The following is a 12,614-nucleotide window of genomic DNA, read 5'->3' on the forward strand; positions in this document are numbered from 1 at the left end:
GGCTTTGATTAATGGACATTGTGCAAAAACTCACTGGCTGACTATTGCTGAAGTGAAGGCATTGACTAGTGTATATTATTCTTAAGTCCAAATTATTTCTTTATTTTTATTGCTTTTTGTTTTTTTTTTTTTGCCCTAAGACTGGGGTTACAGTTGGGGCTAGATTGGGGGTTGCTGCTACATGCTTATGAGAAGGTTGCCGCTAATCTTTTAGGAAGTGTTAAGGCTAAGGTTCCAAAGTCATGGAATACTATTTTGGGTTAAATAAAAAAGTAGCTTAGATTTGGTATATTGTTTCCCCTCTTTTCTTTATTAAATAAATTGTAAAAGACATCCTAAATAAATACCAAAAAAATTATCTGTCTGACAGAAAACATGCCATATTCATTTACATGCTGTAAACAGTGTAAGAGAAATTAAAGTGATAATAAAAGCATTTTTTTTCGAAAATAATAAAAATGTTATACTTCCCTGCTCTGTCCAGTGGTTTTGCACACAGCAGCCCAATCCTCCTCTTCTTGGGTCCCATGCCGGTGTTCCTGGCCCCTCCCTTCTGCAGAGTACCCCCAGAGAAAGCAGATTGCTATAGGAGCACCCAAAAAGGCTTGCTACTGAGCCACTGCCCTGAGTGTCCATTCAGACACAGAGCATAGCTAGGCCCTGCCCCGGTGGCTCACTTGGTGACTGACAACAGCGGGAGCCAATGGATCCCGCTGCTGTCTGAGCCAATGAGGGAAACTCTCCAAGGAGTTGAGGTACTTTTGCACGTCGCTGGATCGCAATGGGGCTCAAGTATTGTTGGGGGGGCGCGCTACACACATAAGGTTTTTTACCTTCACGAATAGAGTGCATGAAGATAAATACCCTTGAGCCTTTACAACCACTTTAAACCAATGAAGTTTACAAATCTTAGAAATTAGAAGTGAAAGTTATGAAATACTCAAGTTAATAAAAAATAATTAAGCTGAGCAGACCTAATAGTGATAACTAATAAAATGGTTTTGGTATTCATTATACAATTTTAATTGCTTGTAGTTACTTGCTATTATACACTCACTGGCCACTTTATTAGGTACACCTTGCTAGTACCAAGAAAATAACCCCTGCACCATTACACTACCATCACCAGCCTGAACCGTTGATACAAGGCTGTTTACCTCAAATTCTGGCTATACCATCTGAATGTCGCAGCTGAACCAGTCTGCCTATTCTCCTCTGACCTCAACAAGGTATTTTCGTCCACACAACTGCCACTCACTGGATATTTTCTCTTTTTCGGACCATTGTCTGTAAACCCTAGAGATGGTTATGTGTGAATATCTCAGTAGATCAGCAGTTTTTGAAATACTCAGACCAACCCATCTGGCACCAACAACCATGCCACGTTCAAAGTCACTTAAATCCCCTTTCTTCTCCTTTCTGATGCTCGATTTGAACTTTAGCAAGTCTTCTTTCACCATGTCTACATCCCTAAATGCATTGAGTTGCTGCCATGTGATTAGCAATTTGTGTTACCAAGCAATTGAACATGTGTACCTAATAAAGTGGTGAGTATATATAATAGTGCACAATGACACTAAGGCAAAGCAAAAAAAAACGACGACAAAAAACCAATAGACCAATAGAAAGGTCATGAAGTATAAATAAGCAAAAACATCTGTCTGTGAAATATAAAAATATATAAAACATACATCTGATATTGCACTGCTAAACCAAGGACCCATGTTCCTGTACTTCATAGCCTGTAACAATGGACAATAAAGCTGAAGTCAACTTTATGTACAGTTGTGTTCAAAATAATAGCAGTCAGACATCACTAACCTGATCACTGTTTTTGGTAGAAATGATATTTCTACATGGCAAATAATTTACTAGCAGGTGTAGTAGAGTAATAGAAATCCAACAGACCCAACAGTCATGACATGCTTGCTGCTGATTCTGTGTAATTGAATCACTAATTGAAAGGGGCATGTTCAAAATAATAGCAGTGTGGAGTTCTATTAGTGAGGTCATTCATTCTTTGAAAAACAGGTGGCAATTATTGCCCTTATTTAAGGAAGGAAGGCAGCAAATGTTGTACATGCTGGTTACAGTGCATTTCTCTCTGAAATTCTGAGGAAAATGGGACGTTCCAGACATTGTTCAGAAGGACAGCGTACCTTGATTAAAAAGTTGATTGGAGAGGGGAAAACATACAAAGAAGTGCAGAAAATGATAGGCTGCTCAGCTAAAATGGTAACCAAAACCTGAAAGACGTGGAAGAAAAACTACCATTCAAATGGATAGAAGAATAGCCAAAATGGCAAGGACTCAGCCAACAATCAGCTCCAGGAAGATCAAAGAAGGTCTAAAGTTACCTGTGAGTACTGTTACAATTAGAAGACGCCTATCTGAAGCCAAGCTATCTGCAAGAAGCCCCCGCAAAGTCCCACTGTTGAAAAAAAGACGAGCTGAAGAGGTTACAATTTGCCAAAGAGCACATTGACTGGCCTAAAGAGAAATAGCGCAACATTTTGTGGACTGATGAAAGTAAGATTGTTCTTTTTGGGTCTAGTGGCCGGAGACAGTTTGTCAGACGACCCCCAAACACTGAATTCAAGCCACAGTACACTGTGAAGACAGTGAAGCATGGTTGCGCAAGCATCATATGGGGATGTTTCTCATACTACGGTGTTGGGCCTATTTATCACATACCAGGGATCATGGATCAGTATGAATACATCAGAATACTTGAAGAGGTCATGCTGCCTTATGCTGAAGAGGAAATGCCCTTGAAATGGGTGTTCCAACAAGACAACGACCCCAAACACACCAGTAAACGTGCAACATCTTGGTTCCAGACCAACAAGATTGCCGTTATGGAGTGGCCAGCCCAATCCCCGGATCTTAATCCAATAGAAAACCAAAGAAATAGAAATAGAGAAGAACTGTGGAATGTAGTCCAATCATCCTGGGCTGGAATACCTGTTCACAGGTGCCAGAAGTTGGTTGACCCCATGCAACACAGATGTACAGCAGTTCTCAGAAACAGTGCTTATACAACTAAATATTAATTAAGTGATTCAAAGGAAAGCAAAATCTTCAAACATTTTTCAGTTCATATAGTGAATGTTTGAGTTTATAAAGAAGAATACAAACACTGTTATTTTTTTGAACAGTCTAATATTCACTTTTCTTCAATTTTTTTTAGAGGAACAACACAAATTTGATATATTTTTCTTCATGTTTTGATTTGGAATAGAATGTGTCGTGTTCCCAATGCATTTGTGTGTATGGAAATAAAAGCTATTAGAAGGATTTTGAGCTTTATTCACTTTTTTCAACACACTGCTATTATTTTGAACACAACTGTATATGTCACACAGACAAAAATGGCTTTAGCTCAACACCTCTCCGAGATCAGATGTGGTTAATGTACAAAAGTGTTATATTTGTCAATATGAAAATGACAAATTCCTGCAGACCAGTAAATTCATGTTTATTGGAATTTAAGCCACATAGGGGCAGCATTATCTCACTGGACTAGAGAATGAGGACTGAAAAACCAGGTAAACATTTTCTTTAAGAAATTCACTATTAACTGCTCCTCATTACCTTTTCTTTGTTATATACAAGGAAAGAAGTAAAGCACAATTTTACCGTAAGACTCAATTGAAACCTTTTTTTATTCAAATTCTCACTGTGGTCTAGAACGGATAGAATCTTTGTTTTTGGGGGGTTTTCTAGTTTTTTTTGCTCTATAAAAGGTTTCTATTAGTCTACAATGGAAAGATTGTCTCTCAATTCATGGTAAACATGTAAAAATGAAAAAGTTCCCCTCACGGGGACACAAACTGCAAACGAAAACGTAATTTAAAAAGAGCTATAAAAAAAAAAAGCTTTGAGCATCTCCAAACCAAAAATACAGAGGATGCAGTAGATACAAAAATATTCGACCAAATAGTATATATAGCCACTTTCACTTTAAAATCAATTAAAAACACCACACAGCTATACACATAGTACAAACCACTTGTTACCAGAGTCCAGTTCTGTAGATAAAACTATATAATGTATCTTATTATATTTTTGTTTATGCTATAAACAAGTCATTATGGAGTAACACCATACTCAATTTATACAGTATATCCATCTCCTGATCAGGTAAATATGGGTGTTTGCCCCTGATAGATGGTAACAATTATGTGATCTGATAATAGTTATGTGGAATCTGGGCTTTGCTCATATTAAACTTTAATATGGTGAGTGAAAACTCATAACTAATTCCATAAGGTCACCTAGGTGCATCCAGTACATTGGACTATCAAGCTATTAATCAGCAAATCCATATCAAAAGAACTAGGGGTTCGCTCAGCTTGAAAGACCTTGCAGTATAGAGTACTCAAAGACCTTATGCATCCAATAAATATTATTTGTGTAGTACATCAAAGTTTGGCCCTTCAGACAAGGAAGACTCCATTCCGATCAGCAGGGGATCTGCTCACAGATCCCCTGCTGATTGGAGCAGAGCAGGCAGATGACACATCTGTGTCTGCTCGGTTTCTGCAGATTAGCTACAGATAGAGCCCACTCTGCTCTATGGGCTGCCAGGTGTAACCAGACTCCATTGTTTTTTTACGCCTCACTACCCAACAATCTACCTAAACGGAAGAGGACAGATCTCTTTCTGAAACAAATCCATTTACACCTGCTTGTCCATAAGGGTGAATGGGCCATCTGATCGGGTCCACCTGAAAAACGGACAGGCGTACCTGATTGGATCTGCCAAGTGAAGGGCCTTTATTGTGGTACAATGTGGATCATCAATAACAGCCTGTCAAGGGACTGCATACATAAACATTCATATCTATATGGACAGGTAAATTGTCTGCTTCCTGTGTTGTCAACACAAGCAAAAGGCAAGTGTAGCAGTTTACAGGCATGAGGGATAAAAAAGAAATGAACATTAACCACTTCCCGCCCATAGGACGTCATAGTACGTTGTTGGGTTGAAGTGGTTATACCAGAATGATGCCTGCAGCTTTCAGGTGGTGGTAGAAGGGGGTCGTCCTCCCTTCCGCCGCTGCCTTTTCTGGGCTCTCTCGTCCCATCAGAGAGCCCGTGACCACTTCGACCAGCGACATCTAATGCACAACACAGAAAGAAAGGAATTGATATTGTTCTTCCTTCTCTGTGAGATCAGAAAAGGGAAGTGATGAGGATTTTGTCACTTCCAGGTTTGACCTGATGTAAATAGAAACGTTACCGATCTAGGTCTTATCAGATGCTTTGGAGATCAGAGGAGAGATATGGGGTCTAACTGACCCTAGATCTCTCCATAAAGTAGATCTACCACGGCCTATGCTGTCCCATGGGATGTTGTTCATCCCTTGTGAGAGAAATAAAGTTCAATTGAAAAAAAATATTTAATGTAGTGTTAAAAAAAGCAAATTAAATACATAAATAAACTTTAAAGAGCAGCTGTCCCCCCATGCTCATGCACAAATTTGAATGTATACGTAGGTCCCACATGCATTTTGTATGTAAAAGGTAATTGCACTACATGTGAGATATCGCCGCAAATGTCAGAGCAAGAGTAATAATTCTAGTGCCAGACCCCCTGAATAACTCTAAACTGGTAACCTGTAAAGGCTTTTAAAGTGTTGCCTATGAATAATTTATTGTACAGTAATTTGTTGCCATTCCACAGGTGTAGGCGATTTTAAAGTGTGACATTTTAAGTATCCATTTACTCAGCGGGACATCATCTTTTATATTTTACCAAGAATTTGGGTATTATATCGTGTTTATGTGTACTAAAATTCAGTGTATTTTTCCCCAAAAAATAGCATTTGAAAAACTGCTGTGTAAATACTGTGTGACCTAAAAAATTGCAACACCCTCTATTTTATTCTCTTGTGCCTCGGATGTAAAAAAAAAAAAAACACAATGTTTGGAGGTTCTAAGTAATATTCTAGCAAAAAAATAATTTTTTTTTTCAAGTATAAGAGAAATGTCAGAACTGGCCTGGATGACAAGTGGTTAAAGCGTAAGCTCAGAAAGAGTGCAGCAAACTCATTATATATGCGGTAAACCCACTGGCACGATACAACATATTAAAAAATTATATCCCCAGAGAATGGTGTCCTCCAGAGAATGTTAGCAAATGATCCGTGGTGAACAGATGATAAACATAAAATAGCTTTATATGAATCATTAGAAAGCAAGCAAAGCGGTTCACTTTATTATGAGCAGGCTGAAGGAGTATTTAAACTAGGATTGAGGGGGGTGGGAGAATTAGAATATAATGGAGCAGACAAATCAAACAGGGGTCAGACACTAATGGAGGGTGGAATGGGGAAAGATGGTGGGAGGGCTATGGCAGGTGATGAGGAGTTTCCCATGTTACAAGCAACCATTAGCAAATATAGCACCATTTGTACCGCAAAAAAATATGATATGCAAAACTCAAGTTCAAAATACAATTAGCGTGTTTGTTCAATATCAGAAGTCTCTCAAGCAAAATAGGAGAATGGGAAGCCTTGTTGCATGGAGAGAACTATGCTTTAATTGGTACTGTTGAATCTTGACTTCATTCTTCACACAATTGGGCAATTAAAATGCCTGCCTAAGCTTTCGTTCACAGGGTAAAGGCCCCTTTCACATGAACGTTCTGATCGGGTCTGCCTGCCCATTTTTCAGGTTGACCCTATCGGAACCTCTATGGAGAGGCGGGTGTAAATAGACATTTGTCCGTTTACACCCGCCGACATCCAATCCGATCTGCCAAAGAGACAGATGGGAATCCATTACCCTTCCGTCTGTTGGATAGAATGGGATGGCAGTTGGATGAAAACAAACAGGCGGTCCGTTTCCATCCGACTGCCCAAAGAGAATAGCAGGCTGTTTTTGTGTCTGCTCTGCAGCAGCAGAGCGCACACGGACCTGTCATCCACTTGTTCAGCGTGGATCAGCGGAGAGGACCCCCGCTGAGCAAGAGGATCCACTGAGGGGTTTGCCCCATGTGAAAGGGGCCAAAAAAGGAAAGTTGGAGGTGTCCTCTTTCAACTCCAGTGTGAAAGAGGACCTTTTTGATGGAGAGTGTGATGGTGCAGAAGCATTATGGGTAGAGCTGCATATGGATGTGCATACTTCATAGTTAATTACTGAGGTTTTGTACAGGCCACCCAGTGATAACCACTTCCCGACCATGCTATAGCCAAAAGATGGTTGCAATGTGGTCGGCTAGTTCTGGGAGGGCGTCCATGGTTATTCTCCCTGAACCCCCCCCCCCGTGTGATCTGTGTCCTTCAGACACAGCTGATTACGTTTCCAAGTAAAGTGCCAGTCAGAGCCACCTTTTACATGTGACCAGCTGTGTCCACTCACAGCCGGTCACAGTGTACGTAGTTAATGCCAGTTATTGGCAGTCCTCTCTTCACTCTGACAGCACATGAGGAGAGGTGAGCTGGCAAGCAGCATTTCTCAGGGAGACATCTACACTGATCATTAGTGCCCCGATGATCAGTGTAAGTGGCATTTTTCAGGGAGACATCTACACTGATCAATAGTGCCCCGATGATCAGTGTAAGCGGCATTTCTCAGGGGGACATCTACACTGATCATTAGTGATCAGTGTAGCCCCATCAGTGCGGCCAATAATGCCCATCAGTGCTGGTTTTCAGTGCCCATCTGTGCTGGCTATCAATGCCTCCTCAGTGATGCCTGTCAGTGCCCATCAGCGCCCATCAGTGCAGCCTATCAGCGCCCATCAGTGCAGCCTTTTAGCGCCCATCAGTGCAGCCTCATCAGCACACATCAGTGAAGGAGAAAAATCAAAGTTCTAACAGAAACTAAGAAAAAATATTTTTCTTGAAAATGTTTGGTCTTTTTTTTGTTTGTTTAGCAAAAATTAAAAACCCCGGTGGTGATTAAGTACCGCGCAATTGTCATTCAAAGTGCAACAGCACTGAAATCTGAAAATTGGCCTTGGCAGGAAGGGGGTAATCGTGCCTGGTAGGCAAGTGGTTAATAGAGAGGTGGAGATGCAGCTCCCTGCACAGACAAAAGGAGCTGCAAGTGCTGGGACAGTGATAATAATGAGAGATTTTAACTATCCTGAAACTGATTGGAGTAATGCCACTGCTGGAACAGTGAAAGGGTAGAAATCTATAAACCTACAACAAGACAATTTTATGGTACAGCTTATAAATGTCCAAACTAGAAATGATGCAGTAGCTTGTAATCTCAAACCGTGCAGATCTTATTAATATTGGTCATATAAGGGAACATTTGGGTAGCAGTGACCACAACAGGATTTCATTTACTGTAAGCTATAAACAACAAACACATACTGGAAAGATAAAAACACTTAGTTTAGGAGCGCAAAATGTCCAAGGCTGAGGGCTGCTCTCCAAGACTTGGACTGGGAAGGAATATTATCATTGAAAAACACAACAGAAATGTAGAAACACTATCAACATTTACACATTACAAAGAAAGTAACAAAGTATTTTAAATTGAAATCAAGGCTGTGCAAATTCAAAGTAAATCACAGGTTGCAAAGGAGAGTAGGACAAAAACCTGCAAATTCTTCAAATATATTAAAGGATAAGTTCACCTTTGGGAACATGCTACATTTTCCACCAGTTTTTAGGGTGGAACATGTAACATGTTCCCAATGCTTCAGCCGCGGCCTGATCCCCCCTCCTCCCCTTTCTCTGACAGTAGCAAGGGAAAAAGCTCCCCATACAAGCTGTCACTTTTTAAAAACAGTGCAGCCATGCAGGGCTCTGCCGATATGGCCACATCATTGATTCACAGTGCTCTAAGAATTAATGAACTACAAGTCCTGACAGCCTTAGTGGCTGTCGGCTTGTAGTTCTCAATGGAGATCTGTGGAGCACCATGTTAGTTCATTGAATCTTCCTGTTAGTATATCTGCTTGCCCATACATCTTGTATGGGCAAGCAGATATACTGACAGGCCTGCAGGAAACCTGCATGGCACCAGCAATCTGCTGACCGCTGGTACAATGCTTTATAGCAGGGTTCCTCAAACTACGGCCCGCGGGCCACATGCGGCCTGCCGAGGACATTTATCCGGCCCGCCGGGCAGGGGCGTATCTGCCGTGAGGCAAGGGACTAGGGTTTGGCAGGTGGGGAGAGCTCAACAGGGCTCGGGCGGGAGGCAGGAGGGCAGGATCAGCAATTCTAGAATGGGGGAAGGTGGGCTCAACTTATGAACCCGCACCACTCACCTGGCCTCTCTGCAGCCAGCCAGCCATCTATTCTGATCAGTGCATGCAACCATCACGGCCGGAGGGCGGAGCCTAGAGCTGACCATGAAGAGGGGGAACAAGAGAGGAGACTCCATCGCTGCATGTCGGGTATCACGGCCATGGACCCTAGATAAGTGGAATAGATGATCGATCTCTTCCCTCTCTCTCCCTCCCCCCTCCTCTCTCTCTATCCCCCCCCTCTCTCTCTTTACATTGTACACAGATCTGACCCAGCAAGGTGTCCTGCATTTACTGTATATTTCGCTCCATAAGACTCACTTGGGGGGAAATGTCTGAGCGTCTTATGGAGCGGCCGGCCCAGTATTCCCGCTGCCGTTGTATGTCCGCAGTCTCTGGTCATCTTATGTACTATGTCCGCAGTCTCTGGTCATCTCTTGTACTGTGTCCACATTTGTTCAAAGTTTTTTTCTTTTTAAACTATAGTCCGGCCCTCCAACGGTCTGAGGGACAGTGAACTGGCCCATTTAAAAAGTTTGAGGACCCCTGATGTATAGGTTCCTGCAACCAAAAATAATAAATGCACTTTTATCTGGAAAAAAATGTGCATTTATTATATTTGGTCAAAAGGTGAACTTATCCTTTAATACACGTCTCCAAAAAATTAAAGCAACACTTGGAAAACACATCAGATCTGAATGGGAAAAATATCATGCTGGATATCTATACTGATATGGACTGGGTAAGCATGCCCACCGTTTGATGGAAATGGAAATTTTCAACCTACAGAGGACTGAATTCAAAGACACACCGAAAATCAATGTGAAAAAATTATGCAGCAGGTTAGTTCATTTTGCTGAAATTTCATTGCAGCGACTCAAAATAGAACTCAGTAGTTTGTAAGGCCTCCACGTGCTTGTATGCATACCTGACAACGTCGGGGCATGCTCCTGAGACAACAGATGGCGTCCTGGAGTATTTCCTCCCAGATCTGGACTAGGGCATCACTGAGCTTCTGGAGTCTGAGGTGCAACCTGGCTGCGTCGGATGGACCGAAACAAGATATCCCAGAGGTGTTCTATTGGATTTAGGCAAGGCAAGCGTGGGGACCATTCAATAGTATCAATTCCTTCGTCCTTCAGGAACTGCCTGCATACTCTCGCCACATGAGGCCGGGAACTGTTGTGCACCAGGAGGAACCCAGTACCCACTGCAACAGTGTAGGGTCTGACAATGGGTCCAAGGATTTCATCCTAATATCTAATGGCAGTCAGCGTGCCATTGTCTAGCCTGTAGAGGTCTGTGCGTCCCTCCATGGATACCATCACTGACCCACCACCAAAGTGGTCATGCTGAACAATGTTAAAGACAGCATAACCTTCTCCAGACCCTTTCACATCTGTCACGTGCTCAGGGTGAACCTGTTCTCATCTGTGAAAAGCACAGGGTGCCAGTGGCGAACCTGCCAAGTCTGGTGTTCAATGGCAAATGCTAATTGAGCTCTATGGTGTCGAGCAGTGAGCACAGGGCCCACTAGAGGATGTCGGGCCATCAGGCCACCCTCATGAAGTCTGTTTCTAATTGTTTGGTCAGAAACATTCACACCAGTGGCCTGCTGGAGGTCATTTTGTAGGGCTCTGGAAGTGCTCATCCAGTTCCTCATTGCACAAAGGAGCAGATACCGGTCCTGCCGATGGGTTAAGGACTTTCTATGGTCCTGTCCAGCTCTCCTAGAGTAACTGCCTGTCTCCTGGAATCTCCTCCATGCTCTTGAGACTGTACTAGGAGACACAGCAAACTGGCAATGGCACGTATTGATGTGCCATCCTGGAGGAGTTGGACTGCCTGTGCAACCTCTGTAGGTCCAGGTATTGGCTCATGCTACCAGTAGTGACACTGATCCTAGCCAAATGCAAAACTAGTGAAAAACAGTCAGAAAAAATGAGTAGGGAGAAAAAATATTAGTGGCCTCCACCTGTAAAACCATTCCTGTTTTGGGGATCGTCTCATTGTTGCCCATCTAGTAGTCCCATTTGGTAATTTCATTTATACCAAAGTCGCTGAAACTGCCTGACAACCCCTTCTGCTACTTAACTGACCAGATCAATATGCCAGGAGTTTATTTGACTTAATACTATACTCTGATTAAAAAGAGTTCCTTTAATTTTTTTGAGCAGTGTAGTGTTAAAAGTAAAAATAGTCAAAAGGTCAGGTCTGAGCACATAGGTCTTCTTCAAGATAATTTAAAGTTTGTAACATCAGACAAAGAGAAGGCAAATGTAAGTAATACCTTCTTCAGCTCTGTGTATATAAAGAAAAATGGGGAAGCTTAAGTCGATAATGGGGATAGCCCCATTATGGACACATAGCCCTAAAAGGACCCCAATGGCTCCAAACTGATATGGTCCAGAGATATTCAGACAAAATAAAGGTAAGTAAAGCACCTGGGCCAAGATGGCTTACACCCTTGTGTCCTCAAAGAGCTGAGCTATGTTATTTCAAAAACATTGATTCTAATTAGGCCAATGCTTAAAGTAAGCAAAAATGTAGACAAAGGAGTGGCTGTGAATATATTATACTTGGATTTTGCCAAAGCATTTGACACAGTTCCCCACACATGGTTAATGGGTAAGTTAAAGCTCACAGGCTTAGAAAATTCAGTATTTAAAAAGGAGAGAAACTGGTTAAAAGACTGTATTCAGAGAGTAGTGATTAATGATTCATACTTATAAATGATAGAGTCTGGGATTAAAAGAACCATTTCAGTGTTTGCAGATTACACCAAGCTATGCAGTGAAATTATGCCAGCTATGTGGCAAGTGATGTATAATGTTGCTAAAGGTAAAGTTATGTACTTGGGGGCCAAAATCATGCATGCATCATACATTCTAGGGAAGTCAATGGTAGAGAAGGATCTGGGTGTTCTAGTAGATCATAGACTTAATAATAGCATGCAATGCCCTCTAGTTTTAAAAGGAGGTATAGACTCCAGGGAGACATAATTTTTGTCCCTCTACAAATCAAAAAGAAGTCTTCATCTGGAATATACAGTTCCACTTTAGGCACCAGTTTACAAAAAACATAAATTTGAGAACTGGAGAATGTGCAGAGAAAGGAAACCAAACTGATAAGAGGACCGGAGGAGCTCAGCTATGAGGAAAGATTAGCTGAAATTAATGTATTCTCTCTTGAGAAGAGGCTATTAAGAGGGAATATAAACGCCATGCATAAATACATAGGTGGTTCATATAGTGAACTTGGTGTAGAGTTATTCACTTTCAAGTCATTCCTGAAGACAGTGGGTACTCTTTACGTCTGGAGGAAAAGAGATTTAAACTCCACATCTGGAAAGGCTTCTCCACATTAACAGTGGTGAAAATTAAGACTAAGCTCCCTC

General features: G+C 41.7%; 1 protein-coding gene across 1 annotated transcript in view; it reads right to left on the bottom strand.

The window, feature by feature from the left end:
• POT1 (protection of telomeres 1) overlaps positions 1-12,614 on the bottom strand; it is a 121,678-nt gene that overhangs the window by 81,102 nt on the left and 27,962 nt on the right. The gene's annotated exons all lie outside the window — the stretch shown is intronic.

Source organism: Staurois parvus, unplaced genomic scaffold (assembly GCF_062004578.1).
Source record: "Staurois parvus isolate SC_StPar_1 unplaced genomic scaffold, SC_StPar_1.0 ptg000019l, whole genome shotgun sequence".
NCBI classification, from domain to species: domain Eukaryota; kingdom Metazoa; phylum Chordata; class Amphibia; order Anura; family Ranidae; genus Staurois; species Staurois parvus.